Consider the following 17,194-nt stretch of genomic DNA (forward strand, 5'->3'; position numbering starts at 1 on the left):
ACACGCTGCACAGCGTTTAACTCAAACTAATGAACAGCATGAAGCCAACCTACTCGCTCGAAGAAATGACAGGCAACAATTTATGACAAGAAAGTGGGATTCATTTAAACACATAGCATTTAATTATGACCCAACAATTGATTACAAAAACCACAATCTTCTTTCAATTGGACATATTAATAGTATATGTAGGCATTGCAGAGCAGCCAAGTGGCCAGGAGAATCTGTTGGAATGTGTTGCTCAAGTGGCAAAGTCAAAGTTACTCATTTGGAAGAGCCACCTGAACCCCTTCTCACTTTGCTCAAGGGAGAAACAAGGGAATCAAAAGATTTCTTACAAAATATTAGAAAATATAATATGTGTTTCCAAATGACATCTTTTGGAGCATCTGTTCAGACTATTGTTCCTCATTTTCATACTACTTTTACTGTTCAGGGACAAGTTTATCACCGCATTGGTAGCCTTCTTCCTCCTTCAGGAAAGCCCCATAGCTTTCTACAAATATATTTTATTGGGGATCAGGACATTGAAACAGACACACGTTGCAACAACATACCTGGTGTTTGTCGTACAACGGTCGAAGATATACAGCAAATGTTTCATGAAGAAAATCAATTAGTACGTTCTTTTAAAACTGCTATGGAACTTCTTCCAACAGATAACTACAAAGTTGTAATTCGTGCTGACCGCCGTCCACCTGGTGAACATGAACGCCGGTACAATGCTCCTACTGCAGATGAAGTGGCGATTGTCATTGCTGGAAATGAGTTTGAGAGCCGAGACATTGTATTAAGGAAACGTGATGGCAATCTTCTCCGAGTGTCTGAAACTCACCGCTTCTACGATGCACTACAATACCCACTAATTTTCTCAAAAGGACAAGAGGGGTATCATTTTGGTATCCCCATGATGGATCCAAATACTAATCTCCCTACAAACAAGAAGGTTTCGTCAATGGATTTCTATGCGTACATGTTAATGGTACGCGAAGACGATTTTAATACTATCTTGAGGTATAGACAGCTCCTAAACCAGTTCATAGTTGACATGTACGCCAAAATAGAAACTGAACGCCTAATGTACATTAAGCTCAATAAAAAAAAACTTAGGGCTGAGAGCTACGTGCATTTGAGAGATGCTTTGAACAATGATGCGACACTGAGTGCTAATGATATTGGCCAATCTGTTATCCTTCCTTCAAGTTTTGTAGGATCTCCGAGGTATTTAAGTGAAAGGGCACAAGACGCTTTGACCTATGTTAAAAACTACGGTCGCCCGGACTTATTTATAACTTTAACATGCAATCCAAAATGGCCCGAAATATTGGAATCCTTGCTTCCAGGGCAGAAAGCAACAGACAGACATGACATTGTTTCACGTGTGTTTCATCAAAAAATAAAGATTTTTGTCGCAGTGATCAACAAAGGGGAAGTTTTTGGCTCTGTCAGATGCTTTATCTACACTGTAGAGTGGCAGAAACGTGGATTACCTCACATCCATTACCTCCTTTGGTTATGTGAAAAAATCCGTCCTAATCAGATTGACAGTGTCATTAGTTCTGAAATCCCAGAACGTACCTCTGATCCGGTTCTTCATGAGTATGTACTGAAACATATGGTACACGGACCTTGTGGTGCTTACAACCAACGGTCTCCATGCATGAAAGACGGCAAATGTACGAAACACTACCCAAGGCCCCTGATTGAAAACACCCAAACAAATGATGATGGTTATCCTATGTACCGTAGACGGAGTCCACATGATGGTGGATTCACGGGTCATATTAATATGAAAGCTGCTGGAAATGTTGCTGTGGAGATAGACAACCGCTGGATTGTCCCATATTGCCCAACTTTGATTAAGATCTTCAATGCGCACATCAATGTAGAATACTGCAGCTCAGTTAAGGCCATAAAGTACGTTTGTAAATACATACACAAGGGAAGTGACCAAGCTGCATTCAATTTGGTGAAAGGCGCACAATTAGACAATCTAAAGGATGAAGTGACTATTTATCAAACCGGACGTTACTTAAGTAGTAATGAGGCTGCTTGGCGCATATTTGGATTCCCAGTGCATGAGAGGAAACCAACTGTGACTCATCTATCAGTACACCTAGAAAATGGTCAGCGGGTATACTTTAATGAGGAAAACATGAATGAAAGATTGCAAAACCCACCACCAACCACGTTGACTGCATTCTTTGATCTATGCCAAAATGATGATTTTGCAAAAACACTTTTGTATCATGAAGTTCCACACTATTTCACTTTCAACGCAACCGAGAAAGTATTCAGGCGCCGAATTCAAGGAACACCTGTCCATGGTTATGCAGATGTTAAATACTCAGATGCATTAGGTCGTGTATATACTGTTCATCCGGCAAACTTTGAGTGCTATTGTCTTCGTTTGCTTCTTCATAAAGTAAGAGGCCCTACATCTTTTCAGCAACTAAGGACAGTAAATAACCAAATTTGTGGCACATACAGAGAAGCCTGTCAGGCCCTTGGTCTGCTTGAGAATGACAACCATTGGGAGTCAACGATGGAAGAAGCTGTTCTGACTCGCTCAGCTTCTCGTGTACGCCATCTATTTGCAATATTGATAAGTACGTGTGAGTTGTCAAGCCCTATAACTTTGTGGGAATCATTCAGAAATGATTTGTCTGATGATATCTTACATCGACACAGGGAAGTCGTCCCTGACCTTCAGTACAATGACATAGTTTACAATGAGGCCCTAACGAATATCCAAGAACTGGTGAAGTCTATGAGTGGGAAAGATTTAAGTTTGTTTGGTTTACCCGCTCCAAACTTATTGAATGGAATCAACCCTGAACTTCTAAAAGAAATGGCATATAACATCGACGATATGCAGCTCCAAGTACAAGAGATGTTACCAAAACTTCTACCCGAGCAACAAGTGGTTTATGATACAATTTTAGAGAGGATTGAGAGTAGAAAAGGAGGAATTATCTTCCTAGACGCTCCAGGTGGAACAGGTAAAACTTTTCTTATAACTCTCATATTGGCTAAGCTGAGAAAAGAAAATCACATTGCTCTTGCGATTGCATCCTCTGGCATTGCTTCAACACTTCTACCTGGTGGAAGAACTGCACATTCTGCATTGAAACTACCACTTAACCTAGCAACTGCTGAAACCACACAATACAATACAATACAATACAATATTCTTTATTGTTAATTCGTCAAGAATTACAATAGTGTCAATACAATAGTGAATTGTACATGTTAATTTTCATAAAATTCCTTTATTGAGTAGAAGGGTCTTGCAATTAGCCACTTCTTCAGCTCCTGGTGTAGCTTGTTGCCAGTCAGGTCTCTCAGGTAGTCAGGTAGATGGTTCCTCAGCTTGCAGCCGGTGTAGGAAGGTTTTTTCTCCCAAAGAGTTGTTCGGTGAACTGGTAGTGCAAATTTGGAGCCATGACGGGTGTTGTAGTGGTGCAGGTCTTGGTTTCTTGGGGGGTTTATTTCATTCACATACTTAATGGTTTCAAGTATGTAGAGAGACACCACTGTGAGGATTCCTAGGTTTACGAATGCTAGTCTGCAAGTCTGTGGTGGTACAAGGTTGGCGAGGGCTCTTATGGCTTTCTTTTGAAGGACAAGAATTCGATTCATATTTTTTGTTGAAGTTCCTCCCCACACTGTCAAGCCATATCTAAGATGCGACTCTACCAGTGCGAAGTAAGCTGTTTTGGCCACAGAGAGTCCGCCTATGTAGTTTATCCTTCTGACGACATGTATTCCAGTACTGATTTTTTTGCTTAGGTGGTTGATGTGCTCTTTCCATGTCAGTTTGTTATCAAGGATAACACCGAGAAATTTTGTGTAGTTTTCTATTGTTACATCCTCTAATTGAGGGACTATGTCTTTTTTCTTACTGAAATTCAGAGTTGTAGTTTTTGTGGGGTTTATTGCTAAGTCATTGTTCTTTGAGTAGAGGATAGCTTTATTTAAGATCGATTTTGAATTAAGGTAAAGGCTTTGGGCTGTGTTGTCCTTGATCAAAATGGTTGTGTCATCTGCATACATGATTGCAACAGCATTTTCACTCTCAATTTGTTTGGGGAAGTCATTAGTCAATAAGATGAATAGAATCGGGCCTAATACAGAGCCTTGTGGAACTCCTCTTGTCAGCTTGCTTTTTGAAGATTTGAAACTTTCTGTGACTTCTTTTGATGAGTTTTTCAGTTCCACAACTTGTGAACGTCCCGTTAGGTAGCTTTTGAACCATTCTAGCGCAGAGTTTCTTATACCGAGTCTTTCAAGTTTCTTGCCTATCAGGTCGTGGCCCAGGCAGTCAAAAGCCTTACTGTAATCAAGGAAGATAGCGGAAATGTATTGTTCGTTTTCTATCTGGTCTAGGACGTACTCAATTAGTGCTGTTATAGCTGAGGATGTAGATTTATTCTTCCGAAAGCCATGTTGGTTGTCAGTTAAGAGTTTGTTAAGATTAAGATGTGCCATTAATCTAGCCAGAGCAATTTTTTCTATGATTTTAGAGAAACTGGAGATGAGAGAAATGGGCCTGTAGTTTTGAGCATTTTCAGTTGGTCCTTTTTTATGTTTGGGGTATATTTTACTGACTTTTATGGCGGATGGGAATTTGCCTTCTTTAAATGATTTATTTATAAGATAAACCAGAGGAGAGATGAGTTCTTGAGAGCAGTGCTTTATCATCTTAGAGGAAAACTCATCTATTCCACTTGATGTTTTGGCTTTTAGGGAGTTTATTATCGTTTTAACTTCTTTATAGGATGTTGAAGTTAGGGTAAGGTGTATTGGGCAGACTGGTTCCTTTCCACTCAGCACTGTTTCAGGGTCTATAACGATTGCTCTGTTTTGGTCAAGGGTATTTTCTGCTATATTTGAGAAGAATGTGTTGAAGTGTTCGGCCATTTCTTTTGTGTGCATATACACATTCATATAGTGCAAGACACAATGCAATATCAGCAAAACCTCTGATCGAGCTGAAGTCCTCCGACGTTGTACATTACTGGTGTGGGATGAATGTACAATGTCTCACAAACGAGCATTTGAAGCATTGAATGCAACACTTCAAGACATCAGAAATAGTCAAGATTTAATGGGGGGCTTAGTTGTTTTGTTGTCAGGGGACTTTAGACAAACCCTACCAGTTATCCAACGTGGAACTCCAGCAGATGAAATCAATTCCTGTTTGAAAAAGTCTGTCCTATGGAGTCATATTGAGCAGTATCACTTGGTTCAAAATATGAGGGTAAGTCTCCATAACGACTGTGATGCCAGACAATTTTCAGGTGATTTGCTCAAGATTGGTGAAGGTAGAATGAAAACTGACCAACATAAGATGATTTCCTTCCCAGAAAACTTTGGTCACATGGTTGCTTCTGCGGAAGAGCTTATAGCAAGTGTGTTTCCTGACTTACAAAACAACCACTATGATCCTGAATGGTTATCCTGCAGAGCAATTTTAGCCCCCAAAAATGACGATGTGAACAAAATAAACAGCAAAATTATGAACATTATTCATGGTGAAGTTAAATCTTATTTGTCCATTGATTCAATTACAGAAGAGGAGCAAGCACTACACTACCCTGTTGAGTTTCTTAACACCTTGGAACTGCCTGGTATTCCCCCGCACAAGCTTGAATTGCAATTAGGAATCCCAGTAATACTACTTAGGAATTTAGAGCCACCTAGGTTGTGTAACGGTACTAGGCTTTTAATTACATCATTAAAAGAAAATGTCATAGAAGCTAAGATTTTAACTGGTTCTGCAAAGGGGGAAGAAGTACTCATTCCAAGGATTCCCATTACAACAGCAAACCTACCCTTCAATTTTAAGCGCCTTCAGTTCCCCTTAAAGGTTGCTTTTTCAATGACGATAAATAAAGCACAAGGACAGACTCTACAGGTTGCAGGCCTCTATTTGGAAACACAATGTTTCTCCCATGGGCAATTATACGTTGCTTGCTCACGTGTTTCTAGTGGAAAAAACCTGTATATTTTCACAAAAGATAGGAAAGCTGTAAACATTGTTTATAAGTCTGTATTGTAAATATATATTTTATTTTAACATGTTCATATTAAAACTTTTTCACCTCCCTTGAGTTTACTTATTTTACAATGTTTTTAATTTCAGATTTCAAAAAGCACCATTTAAACATACATCTACCCCGGACGAAGGACGGGTACTCAGCTAGTATATAATAACTGTTCAACATTTAACAAGTCCTACAAAAAAAAGACATATATTTAAATAGAAATGCAGAGCCAACCGACTAATTCTAATTAGTTACTAGCTTGTCTGTAAGAAATCAGAAATAAAAAAAAACTTAAAAATGTTGAATATCACTGAAATGCCTCTCATTAAGTGTCCAATATATAGAAAAATGTTTCCAACTCTATCAACAATGAAGTGTCATATATACTTATGACCTCATGAATGAGCGCACCACATCTGGAAGATCCATCCCAAATAGCTGCAATATGATGTTTCATACATTTACATTAATTCATTATTTGTCACTTCCTGGTTATTGGCGTTTATTGGTTTCCTGGCTGTGCGTTTAAATATGATTTTTAGCGAATTTCCCTATGAAGTAGCTATTACCGTAGGCCCGGGACCGATTTACTTTTTCATTTTGATGTCCCCAGAGGCCAAAAACACCATTCGTTCAAATTTTTTATATATATAGCCTATATATATCCTACTAATATTATAAATGAGAAAGTTTGGATGGATGGATGTATGGATGTATGGATGTATGTTTGTGACAAGTGAACGCGAAAAATACTGGTCGGATTGGGCTGAAATTTGGCATGATGATAGCTCACATTCCCGATTAACATATAGGCATATTCTTATTTCAAAAATCCTTTCGGGCTCCGCCCCAGTGGCTCTGGAGTTTCCCATGTTAACCTTATGAGAAATGGAATTATTGAACCTTAACAGCTGTTTCAATTAAACAAGTTGGTTCTGTTCTGTGATGTTCAATAGCATTAAAGTCACAAAAATTACCAACAGGGTGCAGCACTATTATTTCTTTTACATTTATGACAACAGCTAATTTGCAACCAAAAGGTGAGTGAGCGTAGTGAACGAACTTCAACCTGGAGGCGAGTTAGCGTAGCGAACGAGCTATCCTGAAGGCAAGTGAGCGCAGCGAACGAGCTCCAACCTAAAGGTGAGTGAGCGTAGCGAACGAGCTCCAACCTAAAGGTGAGTGAGCGTAGCGAACGAGCTCCAACCTAAAGGTGAGTGAGCGTAGCGAACAAACTTCAACCAGGACGTGATTGAGCCATGCAAACGAGATAATCTTGAAAATTAAGAAGTTAAACGGGGCAAAGCCCGCGGGTTACAGCTAGTATATATATATAAATAAAGATATATATATATTATTAAGTAAATCAAAATACCACAGTACCCTAAAAACATTTTATTTTTTATATATATATATATATATATATATACAGACTTAATACATAGGTGTGCTATTCCCGTCATATGGTGACGTCAATCAGATTGCATACACCATTTTTACCATGTAGAAAAATGATAAAAAAATAAAAATCAAATCAAAACAAATCTAAATAATTAATACGCTACATGAATCTTTGTCGGTTGAACTCCTCCGCCATTTTTTTGTGCGGTGTCAAAGACCAAAGTGTAACTGATGTTGCATTTCCGTTCGAACCATGTTGGAGCAATGGTTGTTTCCCCAACCTGAAGGTGACATAAAAGACTGTGTTGAACCAGAAAAATGATTTTGAAATTAAATTTTAGAAAACTAGCCTACCTAAATGTTTACAATCTATGTATATATTTAATAAAAATGGTCTTTTTCAGAATAGGCAATCAATTTGTAGAGGAAAAGGAACTCATATTCACGTCGCAAGAAAGATAATTGACAATCTGCTATTTAAATACATAAATAACAGCTAAAAAGACAGAGTTTTTACTGCCTATACTAACGGTACTACACAATGAAAGTAAGTTCACTATTTAAAACTTAAAATTTAAATTATACATAATTCTAATATGGCTGATGCAATAATATTAACAAATCCAAAAAAAAAGACAAATATTTAAATAGAAATGCAAAGCCAACCGATTGATTCCAAATAGTTACTAGCTTGTCTATTAGAAATCAGAAATAAAAAAAAACTAAAAAAAATATATAATATCAATAAAAAGCCTCTCATTAAGTGTCCAATATGTAGAAAAATGTTTTCAAGTTTATCAACAATGAAGTGTCATATATACTTACACACGGGCGAGCGTCCCTTTAGATGTTTGACTTGTGATAAAACATTTATTAAGCTACACCAAGTGTAGGCTTAATAATATATGTATTTAGCAGATACCCAAATGGCGGCATGAGAGTATTTTTAATGCATGATGCTAGACTCAAAATATATTATAATTTATTGTATTTATTTGTTCTAACTGACCGCACTACTTGAAAAGCGGCCAGTCAATTTCCAATACTGTAAATGCATGTAATAAGTTTGTTCTCAATGGAAATAAATTCATTTATTCATTTATTCATTTATTCATTTATTCATTTATTCAAATGTCATTTGTTGACACATTCTGGGAAGTGTCCTTATAAGTGCACTACATGTGGAAAATACTTCAAAACCAAGGCCACTATGAAGAATCATACAATTATTCATATGGGAGAGCGACCTCATAAGTGCACTATATGTGGAAAATCCTTCCAAACCAGCAGCAACATGAAGATTCATACATTAGTTCACACTGGAGAGCAACCTCACAAGTGTAATATATGTGGAAAATCCTTCAAAACCAAGGACAGTATCAAGATTCATACAATGATTCACACAGGAGAGCGACCTCATAAGTGCACTATATGTGGAAAATCTTTCCAAACCAGCAGCGATATGAAGAAACATACATTGGTTCACACAGAAGAGCGACCTTATAAGTGCATTACATGTGGAAAATCCTTCAAAACCAAGAGGGAAATGAAGGCTCATACATTGGTTCACATGGGAGAGCGACCTTATAAGTGCACTATATGTGGAAAATCCTTCAAAACCAAGGACTATATGAAGATTCATACAATAATTCACATGGGAGAGCGTCCTCATAAGTGCACTGTATGTGGAAAATCCTTCCAAACCAGCAGCAACATGAAGATTCATACATTAGTTCACACTGGAGAGCAACCTCACAAGTGTAATATATGTGAGGCGTCGAGAGGCCAAGGGAGATATGTGACTTTTTAAAAAATGTCATTGTATTTTTTTCATAGTCATAAAAAATAAAAAAAAATAAAAATAAATTCACTTATACCCCTTGGCTTCCAGCTCTTAGGTGTTTAGTTTGGAGGCCAAGGGATATAAGTGAATTATTTGTTGAAATTCCACCCTTTTTTAACAAAACCCGTTACCATGACAATATTTTTTTAAAAGTCACATATCTCCCTTGGCCTCTCGACGCCTCATGTGGAAAATCCTTCAAAACCAAGGACAGTATCAAGATTCATACAATGATTCACTCAGGAGAGCGACCTCATAAGTGCACTATTTGTGGAAAATCCTTCAAAACCAAGTATGAAGTGAAAGTTCATACATTTGTTCACATGGGAAAGCGACCTCATAAGTGTACTACATGTGGAAAATCCTTTAAAAGCAAAATAGGCATGAAGCAACATACATTGGTTCACACCAAGTAGAGACCTTATGTGTACTATGTGGAAAATCCTTTTGATTTAGTGGCAATATGAAGAGACATTCATTAATTATTCACATTGGAGGACCTCATGAGCGCACCACATCTGAAGGATCCATCACAAATAGCTGCAATATGATGTTTCATACATTCATTCATTATTTGTTCATTCATTTCATTTGGTTAGGTGTTCTCAAATTCTACTATTAAGAAAATGAAAGAGTCAGCATTTCACGGCCACTAAAAATGTTTCTGGAGCCGCACCTGTCTCTAGACCTTTTAAAGAGCTTAAAAAAAAAAATAACTTAGTATATCAAAGTGTTTTTGTACAATCATTGGTAACGAAGAAAATTAAAAAAAAAACTGTAAATTTAAAATTTCTATGTTATTGTTATGGAGAATATTGTAAAATGTTGTAGTTTGCTTGTTTATGGATATATTTTGATCAAACTTGGCAAATTGATTTATTGTATACTATCCTTAAGTTTTACCAAAAAACAAACTTTATTAATTTCCTTGTAGCAGCAAACCCAGATACTCATTACACCTAATGTTTTTTTAAATAGATTTAATTGAAAGTCAATTGAGACAAATGGAAGTTTGCTTGGTTGGAAAGTTTACTGTGGCGGGGGTATTTTTTACACTGAACCCTGTTTATTGTATTCTTAGAGGAAGATGAAATCTTAAAAAAAAATAATTTGTTTTGGATTTCATGTAATTGGTGCTCAAAGTCAGCGTTTTGGTTCATAAATAGGAAAAAACAAAATTGTTTTTAACAAATTTTAAAAATACTACACACCCTCCTACATGTACCTTAAAAACCTCAATCAATTTATATAGCAAATATCAAAATATAATTTTTTACAAGCCCAAAGAAACCTACATTTAGATCTGATAGTTTTAACTTATCAATTAAAAAAGTTTACGTATTTGTATGATTTACGTGTTATAGTTGAGTAAAGTTTCAGGGTGTCTACCAACCGGGAAAACCGGGAATTGTACTTAATTTTTTATTGGCCATGAAATGTACGGGAATTGTCCTTAAATGCCAGACTATGTCCTTAAATTTTTATTGGGCCATAATTTTATTGATCGCTAGTTGGTTAGGAGCACATAAAAGGTTTATCAGATGTTTGTTTACATTTTCATAATTTATTACTATAGTTATTATGCAATAAAAATCCCATTAGCAATTTCAAACCCATTAATATTTTATCACGACAATCAAGTGTCAAGTCAAGTACTTCCAAGAACTGTTGACTCAGTTATAGCTCATAAAAGTTGTATCACTTTTATTCCTTTACAACTTCTTTTTTTATTACTAGGGTAATTATTATGAGATCCCAAACCTATTTTATCGTGAAAATAATAGATTTATAATGGCTGTTAAATTTAACTTCTTACTTGTACTTTGGCTTGAAGATTCGATTTGCCGCGGCCATTGCCTAGTGCCATAAAACTGTTTATAGTTTCATATTAAACATGTAAATAATCTACAGTTTTATTTTGTAAGTTAACCCTTTTTTTATGGATATTTGATCTTTTAATTGACAAAACCACAAGCAATGTTGTTTGCATTAATGTTTTATCACTATGTAGGCCTGCTTGGTTTCAAGTTATGTCATTGCATTTTCTGTATCTTTGTCTTATATTGTTGGCTATTCAGGTTTCAATGTTTTTTGTTTCCCATATATTTATTTATTTTGGGTTGTATGCTTTAAGCAATCTAAATCTTATGAACTAGAATGATGATAGTGACTTTGCTGCTATTATAACCTCATTGTTTGTTACCCAGTTTATATAGGCCCTCCTAAATAAATAGGTCTAGGCCTGGGTATTTTGATTCTTGAAAGAGCTGTAAAATATATTAAGAAAATGTAATTGAGCCTAGATAAACAATTAATGATTGCTATGTGTCTATATTAACTTTGCAAATGAAAATACAATAATCTTACTCTGTGCTTATTGCTTATTGGTAGCCGCTTACCATACCTTGATTTTGTACTAAGAACTGAGTAACAATATGCATTAAAGATTTTTTTCAAAAGTAGTCGAGAGCCTAACGTTGTGCCAGGGCGAATCATGCCAAATTAATCCGCCTGGATTGGATAAGCTATGTTATGAAGTTTACGTGACCGATGGAGATATTTGTCGCTATTGCAGGAGACAATGATTGCGTTTCTCGGTTACACTATAAAAGCTTTACCTAAAGTATAGGTAGGCCTATACTTGTTTACTTTCAATAAATTTCTATTTTGAAATTTTTAACTCTTATCTATTGTTATTTACTGTTCTCTCTGGTACAACTACAGTAAATAACAAGATTAATACAGTTTGACAAATCAGGAAAATTATTCGAAAGACCTAATGACACCGACAAAGGTTACGACAAAGTGTCCTTAAATGTACGGGAATTGTCCATGAATTTTTTATCCAGAATGTAGTAGACACCCTGAGTTTGGTTTGGCTATGTAAGTTGGAGATAACCTGGTTCATGTACCTTTAAAGCCATGTAAAACGCTCGGTAGATCAGGCACGCACACTAAGATAGTTTTACAAGCGCTCGGACTCGCACGCGCCAGTATCTCCCCCCTTCACCCCCTCGCCACGCCCAGCCGACTCCTCCGAGTTTTTATTATATTTAACCTATTTGTAAGTTTATTGAACGGAACATATCTTTACTTAGAAATCTCCTCAAAAGTGGATAGCTTCATTAAGTGCACATAAACAGCGGGAACTGAGCAAAGGACGCAAATTTACAAATGGCGGGTCACATCACTTTTGTTCGTCTCAAACTTAAGTTTAAATAAACGGATATTTCGCTTGTAACCGGAAATGTGCATTTCCGTTTGGTCATTATCTAATGCACAATTGAACAGTACAATAATCAAATCTCAAACAAATCTCTCTCTGTCCAGTAGGGTTTCAGCTCTCTGGATTGGAACATCACAAAGAACAGAACAGAAAAGAGAGGTTAAGGTACTGTAAACAACTTGACAGTTTAATTTACTGACAACAGTGACAACCTGCGTCTTTTGAGGCCGTAGTAGCCTACAGCACTTTAACACTCTCGCAGAATTAAATTGTACTAGTGCCAATCTTTGACGAGTATAGTATAGATAGTTGAGTTCACGCGCTCGAGGATCGATGAACGATGACATGCTAATTGTACAGTTAACCAAATAGGTTAATACGTTGGTTTCCTTTAGTTTTCCTTAAAATTACTAACAAGTATTCTTCCACGAACTAAACATTAGTGTGGAAAGGCGAAATTTCATATTCCATATATAATATTTCAAACGCCTGACCTACAAAGCGGGACATTTAGGCGTCCCCTGGCCGATTGTAGCGGGTCGTATGGCCACGTTAACTATGGATGTTAAGATTATGATACATTTGTCTTATAGAGGTCACGTTTGTCTTGTAGAGGTTTTGTGCTAAGAATATTCGTTGTATAGAGGTTAATCAGTCCTAGCCCATGTCACAAACAAATTCGTCTTATGGAGGGTTTTAACTTAATTACTACGTTGTATAGAGGTGTTTTTAGCATTAACCTATATGAAAGTGTCAAGGGGATAAAAAAAAATCGTCTTATCGAGGAATTCGTTTTATTGAGGTTCGTACAAACAAGGTTCAACTGTACTAAAAAACCTAACACTTTTTGAAATGAACAATGATTTTATTGATGTAGAAATTAACAAATGATATTAGTGGACAATATAATTGAACTATGGTGAAATAAATTGCTAGAACTAAACTAATGCGGTTGTAACTAAATGTGAATTAAGACCAAAAGTGAGGTACGTGGAGGGAACTGCCTCTTACGTCCTATACAAAGCTATGTGAAGTTAACAATGTGATTATATATATAGATAGACTAGCAGAGTACCCGTTCTTCGTACGGGGGTGGCGTATAAGTATAAAATGCTAAGTGCTTATTGCAGTTATACTCTAGCTTTGCGTTTGCAATGGGGGAGGATAAGGCTTGTGAGAATTTGATTCTTTATATTTACAGTATGCTATAGTATTACATACTGTATATATTACTGTATAGTATATTCAATATAGTATTACTAATCTACCATAGCCTTTCTGTTCTATCACTGCACATAAACAATATAAAAAAGTAAATCATTCACACAATATCACAAATTATGTATTAAATTAAAAACATAAACATTACTTTAAACAATCCTACCTTGATAGGAGACTGATTGGGTTAGACACCAGCTACCTACGCACACCCCCGTGAACACAATGGGGACAATAAATGTGGTAAGGTAATAATAATGAATCTTATCACTTTGAGATCGATAGTTGGTGTGGTGTGTGCACTCAATGCTGCCTCCCACTTCCTAGAACATTCATTTGCTCTCGGCTCCTATTGTATTAAACCATTGACTAAACATAACTTGTACAGTACATGCCGAGAAGGTTAGGTTTCAGCAGTCTGAACCCACTGTTCTAAAATATAATATTACTAGCTGTTTTGCCACCTCTTGGTTCGGGTAATGTTTTGTAAAATAAATTTTAGAAATACAGCTGTAAAAACTCAGACGACGGAAATTAACTGCCAATTAAATGGTGTACAAGTCTAATCACTTTGAAATACAGCAATGGAACCATATACAGAGTTATACAGGGTGTCCACATTCTGGAAAGTCAGGGATAGTCATGGAAAGTCATGGAAAAAAATTCTGGTCATTGAAAGTCATGGAAATAGGCAAAAGGTCATGGAGAGCCATGGAAATCCCCAATGATGGATGGATTTCAGAGGTCCTTTCAATGATCTAGTGGGCCGTAACCCCGACTATTGTAACATTTTTCCGAATTTTTCACAAATGTACGACAATTCAATTTATACAGTTGTCTTAGTTTATGGGTTTTGAGTTTGTAGGCCTATTTAGTTCATTGTTGTACCTGTTGTACGCCATTGTTATCTGTTAATACATATTTTAGTATTTTCTATCTAGGCAGTATTATAATTTGTGTGTTTACGGTATATTATAATTTGTTAGTAAAGTTCGTGAGTCATGGAAATCAATGGTTAATGGTCATGGATAGTCATGGAAAGTCAGGGAAATTAATGACAAAATTTCTGTGGACACCCTGTTATAAGAAGGATGGAGGACAAAGTCAAGGATTATACATAATTTATTTTCTCCAATTACTATCCACTAGTCATTGCGGGTAAATGTGGTTGTTCCAATCGCCGGTCCATCATCCTGTCATTGTGTCTCTTATTTTGTCATCTCTTACATTGTCAAATGTAGTTTTGTAGTTTTATTTGTAACAGTTTTCGTGCTTCTGTTAAAATTAAACTTATGCTAACATAATTTTTCACAATATACAAATTAATTCATATAGATATGAAGTATTCTTGTTAATTGTTGTTAATATTAGCCGTCAGTCATGGTAAAAAATACAAGGTGTCTGTCAGTTGGTTAAACTAAATTTCAGTGACTTGAAAATGAGATGGTCAGGCATGCAATAAGCCTATTTTTAAATGGAATATTATTTATTTACTCAGTCAAAGTAAAGGCCACAAGGCCCGTTTTTATTTTGTGCCGTATTGTAACAATATTGTTTTTGTTTAAAATGGCTGACATCTAAGACAAGTTGTAGCTCTTGGTCTCAGTGCAAATAGGGACATTGGGACTATTTTTATTTTTATACCAGTTGTATCGGTCTCGGTATCGAATCAAGCGATACCTGATCGGTATCTAAAGAAAATACCCAGTTTCGGTATTCCATGATATATACCATGACTGAATGTCTTTTGTGCGGTGTCAAAGACCAAAGTGTAACTGATGTTGCATTTCCGGTCATGTTGGATCTGTGGTTTTTTCCCCAACCTGAAGGTGACATGAAAGACTGTGTTGAACCAGGAAAATGATTTTGAAATTAAATTTAAAAAACTAGTCCACCTAAATGTTTTAATCTATGTATATATTTAATAAAAATGAACTTCAACCTGGAGGCGAGTTAGCGTAGCGAACGAGCTCCAACCAGGACGTGATTGAGCCATGCGAACGAGATAATCTTGAAAATTAAGAAGTTAAACGGGGCAAAGCCCGCGGGTTACAGCTAGTATTTAATAAAAATGGTCTTTTTTCAGAATAGGCAGTCGATTTGAAGAGGAAAAGGAACTTTTATTCATGTTGCAAGAAAGATAATTGACATAATCTGCTATTTAAATACATTAAACGGCAGCTAAAAAAAGTTGTTACTACAATAAAAGTACTACACAATGAAAGTAAGTTCACTATGTAAAACTTAAAATTCAATTTATACATAACTTTTACATGGCTGATGCAATATTATTAAAAAACTACATGAAATATAGAAGCAAAGTTTTCTTAAATAAGCTAATTTAACTTGATGGTACATCAAAGTCAAGACAAAAAAGCAAATTGCCTCAAGTAGGCTATGTTGTTTGATAATTATAATACAAATAATATTTGAGCAAGGGTTGATGAAATGTTATTGATACATATATATAATAACTGTTCAACATTTAACAAATCCTACAAAACAAGGCATATATTTAGATAAAAATGCAAAGCCAATCGACAAACTCCAATCAGTTACTAGCTTGTCAGAAATCAGAATAAAAAAAATGTTTAATATCACTAAAAATCTTACAAATAAGTGTCCAATATGTAGAAAAATGTTTTCAACTATATCATCAATGAAGTGTCATATATACTTACACACGGGCGAGCGTCCCTTTAGATGTTTGACTTGTGATAAAACATTTATTCAGCTACATCAAGTGAAGTGTCATTTGTTGACACATTCTGGGAAGTGTCCTTATAAGTGCACAATATGTGGAAAATCTTTCCAAACTAACAGCTATATGAAGACTCATCATACAACAGTTCACATTGGAAAGCGACCTCATAAGTGCACTTTATGTGGAAAATCTTTCCAAACCAGGAGCCACATGAAGAATCATACATTGGTTCACATGGGAGAGCGACCTCATAAGTGTACTATATGTGGAAAATCCTTTAAAAGCAAAATATATATGAAGCGACATACATTGGTTCACACTAAAGAAAGACCTTATAAGTGCACTATATGTGGAAAATCCTTCAAAACCAAGAATGAAATGAAGCTTCATACATTGGTTCACATGGGAGAGCGACCTCATAAGTGTACTATATGTGGAAAATCCTTCAAAACCAGCAGCAGTATGAAGAATCATCATACAATGGTTCACATGGGAGAGCGACCTTATAAGTGTAATGTATGTGGAAAATCTTTCCAAACCAACGGCTATTTGAAGATTCATCGTACAACGGTTCACATGGGAGAGCGACCTCATAAGTGCACTATATGTGGAAAATCCTTCAAAACCAGCAGCATTATGAAGAATCATATATTGGTTCACACGGGAGAGCGACCTCATAAGTGCACTATATGTGGAAAATCTTTCCAAACCAGCAGCCACATGAAGAATCATACATTAGTTCACATGGGAGA

At 36.1% G+C, this 17,194-nt stretch overlaps 1 protein-coding gene across 1 annotated transcript in view; it reads left to right on the forward strand.

Annotated features, from left to right (window-relative positions):
- Window positions 1-17,194, forward strand: part of LOC128992975 (zinc finger protein 708-like) — a 51,772-nt gene that overhangs the window by 19,455 nt on the left and 15,123 nt on the right. The window contains exons 3-4 of the mRNA XM_054416723.1: window positions 7,856-7,998; window positions 15,825-15,962. The gene's annotated coding sequence lies outside the window, so the exon portion shown is untranslated. The remainder of the gene's footprint in view (window positions 1-7,855; window positions 7,999-15,824; window positions 15,963-17,194) is intronic.

Source organism: Macrosteles quadrilineatus, unplaced genomic scaffold (genome assembly GCF_028750875.1).
Source record: "Macrosteles quadrilineatus isolate MER2022 unplaced genomic scaffold, UCM_ALF_1.0 Scaffold_4__1_contigs__length_99947679, whole genome shotgun sequence".
Taxonomy (NCBI): Eukaryota; Metazoa; Arthropoda; class Insecta; order Hemiptera; family Cicadellidae; genus Macrosteles; species Macrosteles quadrilineatus.